Source organism: Drosophila yakuba, chromosome X, assembly GCF_016746365.2.
Source record: "Drosophila yakuba strain Tai18E2 chromosome X, Prin_Dyak_Tai18E2_2.1, whole genome shotgun sequence".
NCBI classification, from domain to species: domain Eukaryota; kingdom Metazoa; phylum Arthropoda; class Insecta; order Diptera; family Drosophilidae; genus Drosophila; species Drosophila yakuba.
In genome coordinates, this window is record NC_052526.2 from 23304449 (window position 1) to 23323405 (window position 18957).

At 35.3% G+C, this 18957-nt stretch overlaps 1 long non-coding RNA gene across 1 annotated transcript; it reads left to right on the forward strand.

Annotated features, from left to right (window-relative positions):
• The first annotated feature begins 4223 nt into the window (after window positions 1–4223).
• Window positions 4224–8863, forward strand: LOC120320457. Its single transcript, XR_005559961.1, has 2 exons — window positions 4224–7737; window positions 7799–8863. It is a non-coding gene; the product is annotated as an uncharacterized LOC120320457 (long non-coding RNA).
• Window positions 8864–18957: the final 10094 nt, after the last annotated feature.

An 18957-nucleotide genomic window follows, 5' to 3' on the forward strand; every position in this document is an offset into this window, starting at 1 on the left:
CTGTTTGAATTAATCCACCTTGGGATTCGAATATTCTCTAACAATAATAAATTTTCTTTATATTTTTCTCAATAATTTTTATCTTCTATGGATAATTCCTGATCCCATTCACTTTTATTTATCCAAAGTTTTTGAATAAAAAGTTTTTCTGAAACCGTGACTGGTGCCAACCATCCTAACGGATCAAATATTTTTGCTAGCGTTGATAACACAACGCGCTTATATATATTTTTTGATTCATCATTACAATTTACGCTGAATTTAAATAAATCATTTTGAGGTTCCCATTTTAGTCCTAAAGTTTTAACACATTCATTTTCGATAATATTGAGAACCTTATTGTCCCCTGTGTCCTCCACAGTGGTTAATATTTTGGAATTGTTGGAAATCCATTTCCTTAAGTTGAATCCAACTTTCTGCAATTCATGGGAAATTAATGTTATTAATTTATTAGCTTCTTCTACCGAATCAGCTCCAGTCATTAGGTCATCCATATAGAAATCATTCCTAATTATTGCACTAATAACTTGGTTTTTACATTTATCTGCAATATCTACCAGAACCCTGGTAGCCAAATATGGTGCAGATGCAGTTCCGTAAGTGACTGTGGTTAATTTATATGTTTTAATTTTTTCTTTTGGAGAATTTCTCCATAAAATATATTGATATTTTTGATCATTATTATCTATTTTAATTTGTCGGTACATCTTTTCAATGTCTGCCGAAACCACAAATTCCCATTTTCTCCATTTAATAATAATGTCAAAAATATCTTTTTGAACTCGTGGCCCAACCCACATTATGTCGTTCAAACTTTTGTTATTCGTAGTTTTTGCTGAAGCATCAAAAACTACTCTCAATTTTGTCGTAAGGCTTGAATCTCTAATCACTGCCTGGTGCGGTAAAAAATATTTGCCTTCATCACTTACTTCAATCATGTGTCCTAAATCCATGTATTCATTCATGAATTTAGTGTAGTCAACCTTAAGTTTTTCATTTCTTTTTAGTTTTTTCTCCAGATTCATGTAACGAGCTATCGCTTGTTTCTTTGAATCTCCTAAGGTGACATCCTCCTTGAATGGAATTGACACAATGTATCGCCCATCTGAATCTTTTTTTGTCGTTTTGATAAATTTATTTTCACAGATTTCAGACTCGATATCATCTTTTTCTTCTTCTTCCACTTCCCAGTAGCGATCTAACTCTTTTATTTCTATTGTTGTGGCTACAATGGTTTCTTTTCCTTTGGAATTTTTACATCCAGAAACTATCCACCCGAAATAAGTTTTTTGCCCAAGGAGACCGTCTATTTTTATAACTCCATTTTGCAGAATGTGAGTATATACGTCTGCTCCAATGATTAGATCAATGCGACCCGGTTTATTAAAATCGGGGTCGGCTAATTTAAAGTTCTTCCATTTTTTCTGATTAACATTAATCGTGTTGACTGGAAGTGCCTTCATAAGCTTTGGGAGAATAAGTGCTTCAATTTCTAAATTTTTCGGAGAATTTCTTATCGAAATAACCGCTTTGTGCTTGGAGATGCACGTTCCTGTGGAAGATACTCCACTTTTTTCAGTATGATACCGAAATTTTTTCAATTTTAGAATCTGTGCAGACTCTTCTGAAATAATTGTGCTTTGAGAGCCACTATCAATCAATGCTCTTAATTGTTCAAAGCCTCCATACCTCGACTTTACTTGAATCAAGGCCGTGACCAACAAGGCTTGACCTGTTGTTCTACACGTATTCACTTTTTCTGGATTATGACCTGCAAAGTGAAGTAACGTGTGGTGAGGTTTACGACAAGTCGCACAAAGCTGCTCGCTTATACATTTTTTACCAAACGGATGCCTCAGACATCTTAGGCAAATCCCATTTTTTCTTACCCAGTCAGACCGTTCTGCTGGATTCATTATTTTAAATTTATGGCATTGAATTAAATAATGCCCTGGTAGTTTGCAATATGCACAATTGTCACTATAATTTTTATTCTTGTTATTATTAATAATTTTCTTTACAGGTTTTACTTCCTGTGAAAATGATGATATAGAATTGAGCCTTTGCTGTAAAAAGTCCATGACATCAGAAAGTGCCTGTATTTCTTTTGTCTTTTTAACATGGCTTTCATATAAATTGAGTGATTCTTTATTGAATTTCCGAAGAATTATGTGAGCGAAAATTGCATCCACATCTTCTGGTAATTGTGCCTTTAATTTTATAATATAAATTGACTCGTTAATCGTGTCAATAAATGTCTTTATTTGCTTATTGGATTCTAAATTTAAATTTGGCATATCCATAAGCCTATTCATATGATCTGAGAATATGTTTCTTTTATTCTCATATCGCTTGGTCAAAAACTCATAATTTTCTCCAGAGCCGAGCAGTAAATGAGTGGTTACTCATTTCTGGCTTCTCCTTTTAATGCTGACTTTAGATAATTAAATTTGAGAGAAGGACTGAGATCCTCTCTCACATGTATGAGCTCTGTAAAGAGTTCATTAAAAAGATCCCATTCTTTGGAATCACCAAAGAAAGTGGGTATCTGTATTTTAGGCAGGGTTGGTAACTCCTCCGCCTTAACAACCGTCGACATTTCAGCTTTATTTATTGTGCCACTGAGTCGACTATTAATGGCTGTTAGAATATTTTGTTTGTCAAATTCAAGTTCGCTAATTTCTTCTTCGAATAGCGAACTCTCAAAATGGCTATTCACCTGTTCAATCAGGTTATCTATTTTATGCCATAAAAATTCAATTTTATTTTTCCTTATGTTAAGGAAATCTGGACTAATGTCTATTAGCTTAGACGTATCTTCTAGATATACTCGAAATTGGCCAACATTATTTCGGAATGCCTGCTCTACTTTTAAAGCGTTGTTTTGTGCTATACCCTCTTTTTCAGGGTGACCACACATTTCAAGGTTTAATGTAGGGGGAGGGTTTGATTTAGGGACAGTGTTTGATTTAGGGAAAGTGTTTTCTACCGACTCGCCCTTAATTTTTTCATTTTTATTTTTAATTTTTTCTAACACCATCATTATTAAATCATACTGCTTCGTGTTAAAATATTCATGATCGACAACGCCGATCTTTAACAAATTGCTATGATTAGCAATGAAACATTTTTGAAGCTCATTTAATTTTAGAATTTCTACATCCGTTAATGTTGGTTTTACTTCCAACTTTCTAATTTCCAAAATAATTTCGGACTGCTTCTTAAGGAATTGAATAGTCTTTTCTTACATCATTTTGAAAATTTTTTGTAATTTCTTAATATATATAGTACGTGTATATGTATTTTATATGTATTTATATATATATGTGTGTTTGGATAAACAGAAAATTCTTGTTTTGACTTAGCTGATGTCGTTGTTGTTGCTGCTGCTGTTGCTACTGCTGTTGCTGCTGTTGTTGCTGCTGTTGCTACTGCTGTTGCTGCTTCTGCTGCTGCTGTTGTTGCTGCTTCTGCTGCTGGTAGAGGCTCCTTTGAATTTGACTTCCTTCTCTTCTTTAAGGCTCCGTCGATGTTTAAAGATGATTTTTTTTTTTTTGTTTGGCACGTTTTATTATTTTTGTAGTCCAGTCAGATTTTTTGTTTTTTAGCCATTTATTTCGGCATTTATGCTCTTTTGACATATACACTGCACTCTATTTATGAGCTGATTTAATGCTATTAGAGCATTTATAAGGCACTGTTTTCAGGCACTTTTTATTTAATTTATGCTCTTTTGGCATATACACTGCACTCTCTTTATGAGCTGGCACTTTTGTTATGCACTTTTTAATTTCACAATTGCTGATGTATGGCCTCAAGCACGCCTTACCACAATTTATAATGGTACACAAAGCAACCTTTAGCTATAGACTATAAGGTGCTTGTTTTAAAACATAAAAGATTCTTTTGTATCTTTTTGCTTTTTATATTTATACTCTGTTCCTTACCTTTGGTAGGGGGAAACAAGAGTCATTTATTTTTGCTACCTTTAGCTGTAAGATGCTTAAAGGAGCTGGCCTTTCTCTGAGTTCCTTACCTTTGGTAGGGGGAAACTGCAGAGTCGATTAAAGGCTCGATTGACCAAATGTAAAATCCCAAATAAGAAGACTTTACTCGTTGAGTTTTTGTAAGAAACTGATTTTATTTGGAAATATCTTCGCTTTAAATAGGTGACATGAGAATCGCATCTTAGAGTAAATGGCCTACGCAGAGGCCTAAGTAAATAGTCCCCGCCTTATCGCCTATCTTGAGCGGCGAGGACCTTATCTGTGGTCTCCCACTAAGGGACTATTTTAGGAGGCGGGGAACGATCTCAAGTGACTGACTCATGTAGTGTGCACTTAGATTACATGTTTTTGAGCACTGCACCCATGTCGCCTTAGATAACAAAATCCTAAATATAATTTATCGCTCTCGATTCATTTACATAAGATATGAACGGAGCCCAAAATTGTAAGTCTTTAAATATATTCGTGTTCATGTGTGAACAACTAGAGTCCCACAGCCGTACCACATTCGAGAAGCGAATTATGCAGCAGTCAGACAACGAATTTTCGGAGACGTCAGCAGCTGTATTGTTTCTCAGAAACACAGATATCTATTTGATATTGATTTCTGGCGCGATTTCGGATTGTTGAGCAAGATAACAGAGGAAACAGAATCTGTTTCAGAACTCGATGTAGGAAGAGAGAATGAAGTCGTTGATAGCCCAAAAATGCATTCGCTATCGGCAGAGCAACAGATAAGGCTGAAAGGCGTTATCTGCAAGCTACCTTCTTTCGAAACCGAAGGATTAGGAAGAACGCAGCTAATAGAACACTCCATCGATGTAGGTGAAGCGAAGCCTGTGAAGCAGCGACATTGGCCAATTTCACCAGCTAAAGAAAAAATGATGTTCGCAGAAATTGAGAACATTCTATCCTTAGGCGCTATACAAGAATCCCGAAGCCCTTGGGGCAGCAACTGCGTACTAGTCAAGCGGGGAGAGAAAGTTAGACTATGCTTAGATTCGCGAGAGGTGAATATGCTGACTATTGAAGATGCTTATCCGCTTCCTCACGTTGATGGAATTTTTAGCCGGTTACCACCCGCACGTTATATCACAGGTCTTGACATGAAGCACGCATTCTGGCAAATTTCGCTGGAGGAAAAGTCAAGACAGTGCACGGCGTTTACTATACCGAATCGACCTTCGTATCACCCCTTTTGGTCTGTGTAACGCAGCACAAACTTTATGCAGACTAATGGATTTAGTAATACCAGCTACGTTACGTACTAGGGTGTTTGTATACCTAGACGATTTGCTAGTCCTGTCAGACGATTTCGAATCTCACATGAGCTTACTGGAAGAGATCGCTATGTATCTTCGTCAGGCTAATCTCACGATTAATATAGCGAAATCAAAATTTTGTATGACGGAAATTAAGTACTTAGGCTTTATTATTGGCCACGGTAAACTGAAGGTAGATCCAGGCAAAGTCAGTGCCATAGATACATTCCCAATACCGAACACTGTCAAGCAGCTCCGAAGGTTTCTCGGGCTCGCTGCTTGGTACAGGCGTTTCGTAGACAATTATGCTTCTATCACGTTTCCCTTGACCGAACTTCTGAAGAAGAACAAGACCTTCTGTTGGAATCCGGAGGCAGAGAATGCATTTAGCCTATTAAAAGCTAAACTGACATTCTCGCCGGTATTAAGAACTCCAGACTTCGATTGAAAGTTTATTTTGTTATGTGATGCCTGTCTTTACGGACTCGGCTGTGTTTTAGCACAAGAACATGAAAACGAAGTCGAGCTGCCAATTGCATATATGTCAGAGAAACTAAGTAAAGCGCAGCGCAATTACTCAGTTACTGAGCTGGAATGCCTAGCGGTTATTGAATTGCAATGGCTAATGAAACAGAAAGATCTTTCTGGACGCTTAGCCAGGTGGGCAATTCAGTTGCAGGTCTTTTCATTTAACATAAAGCACAGGAAGGGATCGCAGAACGTTGTAGCTGACGCACTTTCGAGGCGCGAAAAAGACGTCATAAGCGAACTGACTGATTCTGGCCCCATTGTCAATTTGTCATCTAACGAATTCCTATCGGAAGAGTATCTTGATCTAGTCAACCGTGTCAAAGAAAATCAGGCTAGGTTGCCTGATCTGAAAGTAATAGATGAATTCGTGTATAAAAGAACAGAGCCCTCCAGAGGAGATAGACTACAGGAAGCAGAGTCTTGGAAACTCTGGATTCCGAAACTACTAACTGACAAAGTCTTAAATCGCGCACACGACTCACCGGATTCTGCTCATGTCGGAATGACTAAAATGATCGAAAAAATAAAACGATATTTATTTTGGCCCGGAATGGTGACTCAGATTCGAGACTACGTAGCTAACTGTTCGATATGCAAAGCTACAAAGAGTCCAAATCATATTCTCAGAACGCCAAAGGGCAATCCGACAACGTCAGAAAGGCCATTCCAGAAACTTTACATGGACCTTTTAGGACCGTATCCCCGTTCGAAGAGCGGAATAATAGGGCTCCTTATAATAGTCGACCATAACACCAAATTCCATTTCTTGCATCCAATGCGAAAATTTACATCTGAGAAGATATGCGACTTCTTATTGAAGAATGTCTTTTCTACATTCATGTGTGCACAGCTATTTACTCGCCCCAAGCCAACGCGAGCGAGCGAATAAACCGATCCGTACTAGCGGCAACTAGAGCGTATGTCGGGTCTGATCATACTACTTGGGACAATCATATCGAGGAAATTAGTGCATCCTTGAGAGCTAGCGTACATCGTAGCACCGGATTTTCACCGTATTTCTTATGCTTTGGGCAGAATATGATAATGAATGGACAGGATTATGAACTCTTAAGAAGATTGCAGTTATTGAACAATGATACAGCATTAATGACGCCTGATATAGAGGCAAAATGAGAGAGACACATGCAAACAATGCGAAGGTATATAATTTGCATAGCCGTTTATTATGTTTGAATGTAGGCGACACAGCATATGCTCGTAATTTTGCGCAAAGCAACGCAGCTAAAAAGTTTAGTGCCAAACTCGCTCCTGTTTTCATTAAAGCCAAAGTGTCAAAGAGAATCAGTAACATCTATTTTGAGTTAGTAGACGATTCTAGCAAGGTCTTGGGTGTTTATCACCTGAAGGATATTCGAACTTAACGCTTCGCCGAATTGCGACTGACCTTTTTCAATTAATACTTCGTCGAGATATGACTCATGCTGAATTAACTGTGGTGTTGGGGTCAGCATAGAAAACCAAAACAAAATAAATTGTACCGCAGCAGAAGATACAAATTGACCTTAAATTCGTTCAGGCCCAGTGTAAAAGTTAGAGTAGTAATTCCAATCGGTAATGCAGATCTAATCGCACCGCTTCGATACTCCCAGTTGTCTAACTATCTCGCTCTCGCACACATTCGCAAGGCACACAGGCAGAATAGAATAGAGGCAGAGCCTGGAAAAGTCCCGTTTTTAGCGGTTCGCGAAAATTTCAGTCGACTGTACAATTCGTAGATCAGCTCGTTCATTTGGTTTTGCAATCTCGAAATATTTAAATGGCGAAAGGTCATCATCTAGTGTAAAGAAGTATAGCCACGTGGAATTCTTTAACCACGAGGGTGTTACATAAATCCCAGTTTGTGAGCAAAACCACATATTGAAGTCAGTGAAATCAGTCTATTGAAGTCAGTGAAATCAGTCTACTTGAGCAAGCAGGTAAATATTTGCAGCCAGATTCCCGTAAAGTTCGTAGGTAACTTAGTTTGTGTTTTTTTAGACGTAGGTCAAGGCCAGAACACGCGCTTGTCGCGGGCGCTCTCGCGCTTACATTTGTTAAATCACCCTCCTGGTCCTGGCCAGCCTACAGTTCAGCGTGCAGCCACAGTTTATGGGCGCGTTCAGCATATTTCACGTTTAGCAACTTGAGGTCGGAAGAGAACAGCACCTCGGCGTAGGCAACACCGCCTGAACCACCACATAATAAAACTCGTCGCTAGGGACTAGCCAATCCTAGCCAAGATGCAGGATATCCATCAAATCTGAACCGCCTCGCACCGCCGCTGAAAAGCCACATTTACCGTTTTGCTATAAGCAAGCCCGCCGTAGCGCGCACCGGCCACGTGCGGCTCATGTTTAAGGAAAGTCGTCTCCCAGAAGTAGATCGTCGTTGAAGAGAGAGACCCGCAGAAGCTCGTCAGCCGATCCGAAGCACGTGTGTCGCTAGCAATATAATTTAGAAGTTACGAATACGGGTGCTGTAAGAGCAGGCAATCATTTAGGACCGCCGTCGTTTAAAGCCATAAACAGAGAAGTCGTTTGCATTCATTAAATTAGTAAACTTTAAGTCAGACCGTTTATCTTATACTAGTTATGTTCTTTATCATATAGTTGTAAAACAGAGAGCGATCTGTATACCGCCGGAGTGTATCCCATTTAAGAATGAATTAACTGCGCATTTACTTTGACAACGTTTTAAACAGCACCTGCATCTCGATGGGCCCAGCGAATCAGCAGCGAGGATCTGTACGTAAGTGATTAAGCCGCAATATCGGCAAACGTATGCGCATATATTTTTATATTCAATTTTAAGTGGGAGTTGTAAAACCGGCGTATAAGAAAGCATGTAGTTTAATCTATCTTTATTTTGATTTGGAACACTTGTATTTGAGAAGAACACCCATGAAGGGAACCGATGTGGATAATTTTGTATTATGAATAGTTGTTATTATGGATAGATAAATCCACAAATCCGGGTCTGTTGCCAGTACCGTGATGCGAATGTCAATATCCTATGAAATGAATTGAAATGTAATAAAAGAATTGTTAAGGGGTAACCAATGAATATACAAGCGTTATCAAGGTTGGGAGGGTATAGAATGGGGGCAACTTACACCTAAGCCACCCTATATTGCTGGTATCCGCCTCTCAAATACACTACTTTTTAGGGTCCGTCGGTTAATGTCCGAGTACTACACCTTTTGAACCAATCATTTAGAGAACAGATAGTGCACTTAAAACTTCTCGTAGTAGAACGGGTGTACCATATAGATGAGGAGGAAGACCCACGCCATATCCGACAAGCTTTGCATCGAGCAAATGCAAGAAGTGCACGAACACCGATCCGTCTATACGCTAGAGAGCATTCTGCGTCCTAGTGAACACCTACCTCAGGGCTACTACAATACAGACAATATATAAGTATTATATATTAAATAATTTACATATGAAAATAAATATATATTATATGAATACTGGAAAAAATATATGGCGGAGCATTGGTAGCATTATTTGAATTTAGTACAGCAACATGAATATTGTATGTGACAACATTGTAATAAGAAGGATAGAGAAAACAGAACAACCGTAATTGCTGTCTTGTGTTCTTTATATCACCGAGAGTCGGTGAGAGGACTAATTCTAAATTCTCTCACTGAGTGTGACCAGTGCCTACGTGTTTGGTGTGTTGCCTCTTCCGTTGGTTCGTCCTGTGTACATCACCTGAAGAAGTGTGTGAGCGAAACTGGACTGGCTATTTGCTGTGTGTGCGAAAGCGCAGGATGGCAAGTGTGACATGAGCAAGCTGCGCAATAGAGTTTGGGGACGCGCTCGTGCATAAAAGGAGAGAGGTCAGTCATGGTAGAATACTGCTAGTACACAGACGATATTAATTGTGAAACGACAACAAGTGGAACGATGGCGCCAACGAAGGGAACGGGGCTCGCTCCTAGGGGTGCTAAGAATACTGAAGCAACTGACGCTTCGACAGCAGAAGTGGGACTTGGCCCTCCTAACTCTGAGTTGCGCCAAATTTTGGAGCAACAAAATATAAATTTTTTTGAGTTGCTGCGGACAATGCAGGCTAGCGCAGCGCCTTGTGAGCCAAAGACGGTGTTTTTACCAAAATACAATCCCGAAGCTGCTGGCGCCATCAAGACGCGTAGCAAATTGCAGCAACAGTTGCAGGTACACTCAGGGAAAAATTAACGCTTTTCGATATTTAATCAAGAACGAACCGCATCGAAAGTACGGTAAACTCGAATTTTTTTGATTCAAAGACAACAATTTAAATTCAAGAACGAATAATTTGAAACCGAAATTATGAATTTGAGAACGAACGTTCTGGATCCAAGTACTAACATTTGATGGAATTAAGAACGATAAAGTACTAATTTAAGAGCGATAAATGTACTGCTTTAAGTATGGGAAATACTTAAAATAAATATTAAAAATACTTCACCCAAACTCGTCAAATTTTAATATGTGCATTAGAAATTCACGGTTTAAGTTGTACAAATTTAAAACTGAAGTATGAATTATTTTATTTTTAGAGCAAACACTTTTGTTTTAAGAACGAATGTATTGTTTATTTACACGATTTTAATCATTTCGTAATTATTATTTTATATATAGTACATATATACATAAAAATTCCATAACTGTTTTCTTAAAAATTAAATTGTTACACTTTTCTTAAAGTTCTTACAGCTAAACATATAATATTTAACGAAACGCGCTGTCAAGCGAAATAACAAATATTATAAAAAGTCCTGGGCATCTATAGAAAACGAAGAAAGACCTGCCTGCTGAGATGGTTTTTAATCTTCCTATCTTAAAAAGGAAACACTGCGCTTCAGGTCGTCCTATTTCGAAACCAATGCATGCTCTTTCTCTGGGGATATACACATTAATTCATAGATTCATTTCATTTAGAAAATTAAGTAACATTTGGCAACACAAAAGTTGAAGATTCAGTGATAAACCTTACTGAAAATGGATTTTCGACGCGAATAATAGCTGGGAAGTTAAATATAAGCCAGTCAGCAGTCATTCGTGTTCAAAAAAGGCGAAACGCGGTACCCAAAATTCAAAGAAGAGGTCCACGTCGATTGTTGACCGATGCAGATGCGCGGCTTATGATGCAAAATATTAAAAAGGATAAGAATTGTAGACCCAAGGATGCTTCTGCAGCTATAGGCAAGCCTGTCAGCCAGTGGACAGCGTGTCAAGCACTTAAGCGTATTGGATACGTTTCCGAATTAAAAAAAAAGAAACCCGCCTTGTCCGATAAAAATATAAAAGCACGGCTAAAATTTGCGAAGGCACATAAAAATTGGGAAGTGGACGACTGGAAAAAAGTTATATGGTCTGATGAATCAAAATTCAATCGATACCAGTCGGACGGAAAACAATATTGTTGGAAAAAGCCTGGAGAGTCGCTGCAAAGACGGCACGTACAGGAAACAGTAAAACACGGAGGAGGAAATGTCATGGTCTGGAGCTGTTTTACCTGGTGGAGCATTGGACCAATAAAGAAAATAGAAGGAATTATGAAAAAAGAGGACTATTTAGATATTCTGCAGACCCATCTTTGCGATTTTGTTGACAAATGTGTTTATGATGAGAGTGATATCACATTCCAGCAAGATGGAGATCCGAAACACACGTCCAAAATCGTGAAGGAATGGATCGGAAATCAAGACTTTAAGTTAATGGCCAGCTCAAAGTCCTGATCTCAATCCAATCGAAAATTTGTGGTCGATTGTGAAAAGACGATTGGGACTCTTCGAATCGGTTGCAGCAAACCAACACGAGTTGTGGCAACGAATCCAGCAAGAATGGAAAGCTATTCCAAAAGAAATTATTCAAAATCTGGTGGAAAGTATGCCAAAGCGAATAAATAGCGTCATTAGAAATAAGGGTCTTTGGACTAAGTACTAAAAGATAAGCTTTTGTTTAAAAATTCAAATTGAGCATAATTGAGTACATGCGAGTTAATTTAAATTTTATTTTTTCCTAACGAAGAGAATTACATTGTTGTTATTTTTTTTTTTAAGAATTTGTAAATAAATAATCAAAGAATCAACAGTAAAAATTTGGGTTCATTTGCTTAACTAATACCTTCTTTTATTTAGGCCAACAGTCAAAAGTTGCAAACATGTACTCATACTTGCACGCCACTGTACATGCAAATTAAAATTGATATTAAAAAATTATTTAAAAAAAAATATTTTATTATTATATTTTAATAAATTTATTGGTGATAAACTTTTTCACTTAAACAATATTACAAGACACTATTATCTGATTTTATTTTCGATCGCTCTCGATCCGATCCCGAAACAGACTGACTGTTAGATTCTAAATCCTGATCCATTCAACCTCGGCCAGAAGCTTTTCTTTGGAACCTTCTTGAACTTTCAATTATGTTTAGAATAAAAGCTTGATGCTGAAATTATTTCTCTGCATTGTGAAATTCAATTATGCTGACCGATGCAGTTTGATTGAAGCGCAATAAGTTGACCATGGTTTGGTCTCCAAGCGGAAGCTGTGTTTTTTTGGAGTTTGATTGTTTATCTTAGCAGGTAGCTAAGCGCTGGCAAAGGCAATGACAAAAACGAAGACAATGGAAATGCCGCCTAGATTGAAATTTAAAATTTGTTTATAAACTGGGATAGAGTGCTATGTTTACGGGTTGGATAACTCTCCCCCTTCTAAAATGACGCGTCCCGCTTCATTACGAATTTCGTTTAAACGTTTATTTAATTCTGTTAAAAATACTTCCTCATTATTTGGTTTTTTTAGTTCTGGCCGTTTTTGTTTGGTTACAAATAAAAAATATCTGAATTTTACTATTAATGTAGTAATCAAATACAAAATGAATAAAATTAATAATATAAAAGAAAGTGATATCTTGGTATTACTTATTTTAATGAAGGGATTTAAAATGTTTATATTATCTAGAGAGAGTTCCGAGTTATTGGACAATATGTAATCGGATATTTCATAATCTGTAAAATGGTTTGTGGTTATGTATTCAAGAATTTTACTTTCTAAATTGGTATATGAAATGTTGTTTATTGTGGTTGTTCCGTTAAATGTTATTAGAAATGACCCATTTAAGTGGGAGTTGTTAACAATATTGTAACCATTTATAAAAATGGCACCATCTTGGATGATATCTATTTCCTTATTTTTTTCCCTTATTTTCTTACAAGTGGATTTTTCTCCATTTAATAATTTGGTAAAACACATTTTTTCCTTACTTATAGTACAGTAATTGTTAAAAAGTTCGGTCTTAAATGTAGACATTTCATAATATGTATTGTCGCATTTTGCGACTTGATTGCTTATTACTAGTTTTCCATCGCCTTTTGAAATCGCTCTAGCATAGTATATTTCGCATCTGTTATAAACAATAGGGTATTTTCATAAATTATTAAGAGTTCTTTATGTAATACGATTTTGAACACAGAGATATCCATTAGGTCTGCAATGATTACTGGTCTTAATTCGTGACTTAATATTTCTTTTATTTCTTCATGGTTTAAAATTTTAGTATTAAAGACATAAATTTTAGCTAATGTGATAGTATCGATTCAATTTTGCAAGTCAAATGTTAAAAGTTTTAGGCGATGTTTTCTTAATGGTAAATCTTGGTCCATAAATACATGTTTAAAATCATCAGAAAGAGATTCTATTTCTTTAAACAATTTGGAATTGATAATAAATTGTTTGTTATTATTTTCTATTAAGTCATTGATTGTATTTTGAATTTTGACGAAGTCGTCATGATCCGGAGTTCCAGCTAACCACTTCCACGGGGTGCCTAATTCATTAATTCCCCTTTTGGATCTAGACGATATTAACTGTGATAAAATTAGTTCGATAACTTCTAAGTCGTATGTGATTTCCCATTGTGATCTTTTGTTAGTGTCTCTCTTTATGTTTTCTGATTCAACATTGATTATTTCTTTATAAAAACTTAAATTGGTTACGTGGAATAAATCGCTATAGGATTCGTAAGTAAGAACATCCTTTTTGTCTTTGAACAGGAAAAATTCGTGATTGGAGTAATCAATTATTTCTGAAGTGGCTATCATTACGAATGGTATTAGAAGTTACAAGAAATGCATTGTCTGTAAATTTAAAAGAAATATAATATTTGTTAAAACTTAATATTGTCTTTGCGTCCTACATGATATTCTTTTTCTTTTCGACCTTCATTATGTGTTTCTAACATTTTTTCCTGAGTGTTCTTTAGAATGTTTGGAATGTTTTTGGGTTCAATTTAATTATAGAGAATATCAAAAGGTTTTTGGTTTGTTGTAGAATGAATACTCTGATTGAATTCTTTTGCGGCTCTAATAATTATTTCAGAATAGTCAATGAGATTAAATTCTTCTTTTATGCAACGAGCGTTATAAATATCGATGTGTAAATTTCTCCCTCTTTGGTTGGGATAGGAGCTTCCCAAATAGGAACTTTAATTGGATGCCTCTTATATTTATTTTCGTTGCATATTGTACAATTTTTTTTGTATTCCCTTAATTTGGTAAGTAAATTTGGCCAATAATATAATCTATTGATTTGTTTGTAGTTTTCGTCTAGTCCTCTATGAGCTCGACAATGTGTTTCTTCTATTATAATCGCCCTATCTTCATTTTTTTTCACGTCTTGTAGAAATATTTAATTAAAAAGAAATTTGTTAGTAAAGTTATTTTTTAAAGGCAATTGAATATGATAAAGATCTTCTAAAGTGCAATGAATTCCTACCGTTATGTTTGGTTATTCCCTTAATATTGTTATTAAATTTTCTGGCGTATCATATTCGATTACATGTCGTGTCTTGTCAAAAACTTTCAATGACTCTTGTATTGTATACCTTCCCGTTGTTAATAACAGTTGTTGTTGAAACTGATTTAACGGTTTACGGGTCTCTTGTATTACATTTTCAAAACTACTTTCGGCAGAATGCTGTGTATTTTGATCTGAGCTTGATTGTTCAATATCGCTGTCTGTAAGGTTATTTAATTTTATTCGAGATAATGCGTCAGCGACGACATTTGTTGTTCCGGGCTTATATATTATTTTTGGGGTGAAACTTTCTATAAAAGAATACCATCTTTTCATTTCTATGTTCGGGTTTTTATCCGAGATTGTAAAAGATAAAGATTGATGGTCTGTTTGTATTTCTATACCGATTACCCCATATAAATAATTTCTGAGATTTTTAAGAGCCTGTGGCGTAAAGTTGTTCGGTTTTATTTAAAGTTTTGGATATGAAAGTAATTGGTTTATTATCCTGTGATAATACCGCTCCGATAGCTACATCTGATGCGTCTGTTGTCAAAGTGAATTTTTTGTTGTAATCTGGTTGGACTAATTCCACTTGTGCTATTAAATTGTCTTTTAGTTCGTTAAAAGCTTTTACAGCTGGATCATCTAACTGTATTGTAATTTTTGTAGATATTCTTCTAGAAATTTTACCATTATCTCCTCCTAAGTATTTGGTTAAGGGCTTGGCAATTTTTGCATAGTTTCGAACAAATTTTCGGTAATATCCAGTGAGTCCTAAGAAACTTCGAAGTGCTCTAATGTTTTTTGGAATCGGATACTTCATAATTGTAGAAATTTTTTCAGGATCCGTTTTAATTACATTGTGAGAAACGATATAACCAAGAAATGCTGTTTCCAATTTAAAGAATTTCGATTTTTCAAGAGAAATTTTCATATTAGCTTGTTATAAAATATTAATTATTTTAATTAGATCAGTATAATGTTGTTCAATTGTATTTGAAAAGATTATTATGTCATCCATATAAACATGACAGGTTTTTCCGACTTGTTCTCTTAATATATCGTCCATTGCTCTTTGAAATATTCTGGGGGCGTTTGTTAACCCGAATGGCATACGTAAGAATTCAAATTTCCCGTTATTAATAGAAAAGGCTGTTTTTTCAATATCTGACTCTTTCATTACAATTTGGTGGAATCCTGATTCCAAATCAATTGTTGAGATATATTTTGACTTTCCTAAGTTAGATAGTATTACAGACGGGACTTGCATCGGGTATCTGTCCGGTATTGTGCTTTCGTTTAATTTTTTATAGTCGATAACTAGTCGGTGTTTTAGAGTTCCATCTTCGTTTTGACCCTTTTTGGGTACTACTAAGACTGGTGAATTATAGGGGCTTCTACTAGGTCTTATTATTTGTTCTTTTAACAATGATAGAATGATTTCATTATTAACGAAATCTGAGACTGGCATAGCATAAGGATATTGTTTGCTATAAATTGCTCTGTCATTGACAGTATTAATTTCTCCTCGAATATCGGTTCGAAAAGGGATTTGCATATTTATTTTAGAATGCTCCTTTTCAATTTTATTCATAATTTTATTTTCGAAATCTTTCAGTTGATTTGAATTTATTATTAGATTATGAGTTTTTTCTTTGTCGGAAAATTCAACGACGGCGTGTTCAGGATTTGTGGATCCCAAACTATTAGTTTTATTTTTGACGGATAATTCAACGTCGGAGTGATCAGGATTTTTTGATCCCAAGCTTTTTGATTGTATTTTGACGGAAATAACATCGTCGGCGTGTTCAGGATTTTTTAATCCAAAACTTTTCAATTGTAATTTGACGGAATTAACATCGTCGGCTTGTTCAGGATTTTTTGATCCCAAACTTTTCAATTGTAATTTGACGGAATTAACATCGTCGGCGTGCTCGAGATTATAAGTTCTCCAGCTATAACTACTTCTTTCTGCAATAACTGATTCAGTTTTATATTCTATTTGATTGCTAAAGTATTTTTTTATAATATATTCTTTTAATGGAAGAGTATTATTTTCTCGAATTAAACACAAATCGTTTTTCTCTTCATTGTCATAACATTCTAGTTTTTCCTTTTTTCCATTATATTCAAGAATACCTTTTTCTACATCTATTTTAGCTCCAATTTTCCTTAATAGATTGTACCCAATTAATAAGTCGGATTCTAAACCTTCTATTTCATAAAATATATGTTTCGCTTCAAATATTGTTAGTATATGGTAATATTTTATAATTGAGTATCCATGAACTGTTGATACTCTCTTGTAAATTGGTAATTCTTTTTTATTTTTATAAATTCCTTTTTTGATATATCAAGAAGAGGCTCCTGTGTCAATTAATATTTTTAGCTGTTTTTTTGTATTTCTGTCTATTCTTGTTATATGAGGCATTCCTCTGTAGGACCTTGATTTAAAAAATGATCCTCATCAATGTTATTTATTCTCATACCTTTCTGGGCTGGTTAACTTACTGTCCCAGTTGCTTCCCTTTTTAATGGGATTTGTGGTTCAATTTGTTGTGCTTGGTTATGATTATAATTATATCTTTGTGCAAAATTATTATAATTCTGTCTGTTATTATTATACCCCCTGTTGTAATTATTACTCGGACGATAGTAATTATTATTCGGACGATTTTGATACTTTATGGAACTTTTGACTTCCATTGGTTCTGGTGGGGGTTGTACCTTAGAATTGTTATTTGAATTCCAATTATTATTTTGCCCAAAATTCCCGTTTTGCGGCCAATTATTATTCAGGTTGTTATTCAAATTATTATTCATTCTGTTATTATTATTATTATAATTAATATTATTATTGTTGTTATTATTATTATTCTGTCTGGAATTAACTGTATTAAATCTTAAGTTGTTTCCCTGACCTTTATTTTCATTCCTAAATCCATAATACCTATTTGCAAATTGGGCTCGAAAGTTGTTAGACTCTAATTCTTGACACTTTGCCAAAGCATTTGGCAAGTCTGGTGGGTTTAGAGAAAATAGTGTTTCTGAGATTGAACCGTTCAATCCAGAAATAAAAATTCTAAGAGCGTTGCTCTTAATTGTTTTATTTGTTTCTTTGGTTATTTCGCTGTCTTTTCCATATGTCATTATGGTTTTATTTATCAGTAATGTCATTTTCTTGTTTACCTCGTTGTAGAATTCTGTAATGGTCATACGTCCCTGCCTAAAGATGCTTAATTCTGATTCGAGAATATGGATTCCTCTGTATCTGTCTTTTATCGTTATAAATAAAATCCAATCTGGAAAGAATTGCTTGAAAGTTTAAAACTGTACCATGGTTAGGTAGAGCATCATGTGCTGCTCCCATGATTTTATTACGTAGAATTTTTAAAGCGATAAAATATTCTTCGCTTCGAATTTTGTATGGACTCATGGCAGTTTCTGCCGCTTCTCTCCAGCCTACATATTGGGTTATTTCTCCTGTGAATTTTGGTAAAGATTTAACAACCTCTAGGATAGATTTACATTTTATAGTTGGGTCGATTGTTTGGATTTTATAATCTTCCACTACATTTTTGCTAGCGATTATCTGCCCATCTATCCCTTCAATTTTTCTGGTTACTTCACTCAATTGTACACCTATTAATCGGTTAATTAATTCCATCATCAGATTGCTGGCGTTGGATATCCCGCCCGCAGAGAGGATTGGTGCTGAACCTCCGGTTGCCATTGTTAAATTTAAATCTTCAAAACATTTTATTAAATTTTCCAGATTGTTTTCTTATATTAATGGTTTAAATAGATTTTAAAATTTTTTGTTTACACTTTATAGTATTTTGTATATCCTGATCTTTTTTTATTAAATTGTTTAAAGACTTAATATTATTTTATTCTGCTCACGATACTTTCCGTTGTATTCTTCCTTCAGTTTAGTTGTCCTGATTATTTTCTGTTGGGGTCTTCCTTCAAAAACTTTTTGTATTGAGCTGTGGCGGGGGATGGCTCTCTGCTCTTCCTTCCTTCTTGGTGTTGATTTATTATTATATTTTTTGAATATTTTGGTTATATTTTTTGGTTTGGTTTCATTTCTTTTTGTTGTTGAGTTCTGGTTTTGTAGAGTTCTGTTTTTATTGAGTTCTGTTTAGTATCGTGTTCTTGTAATTTGTATTAAGTATTCAGTCCACATTTTTTTTTTTTTTTAACCTCTTAATTAGATTATTGCATTAATTAATTTCCAATTAAGTTTTTCCACGATCACTGCACTATGGGGCGAACGACCACCTTATGTGGAAAAAACCAATTTTTTTAAAAGTCGTTAAACAAATTTTTTTAAAATTGAAATGTATTCAAAAAACA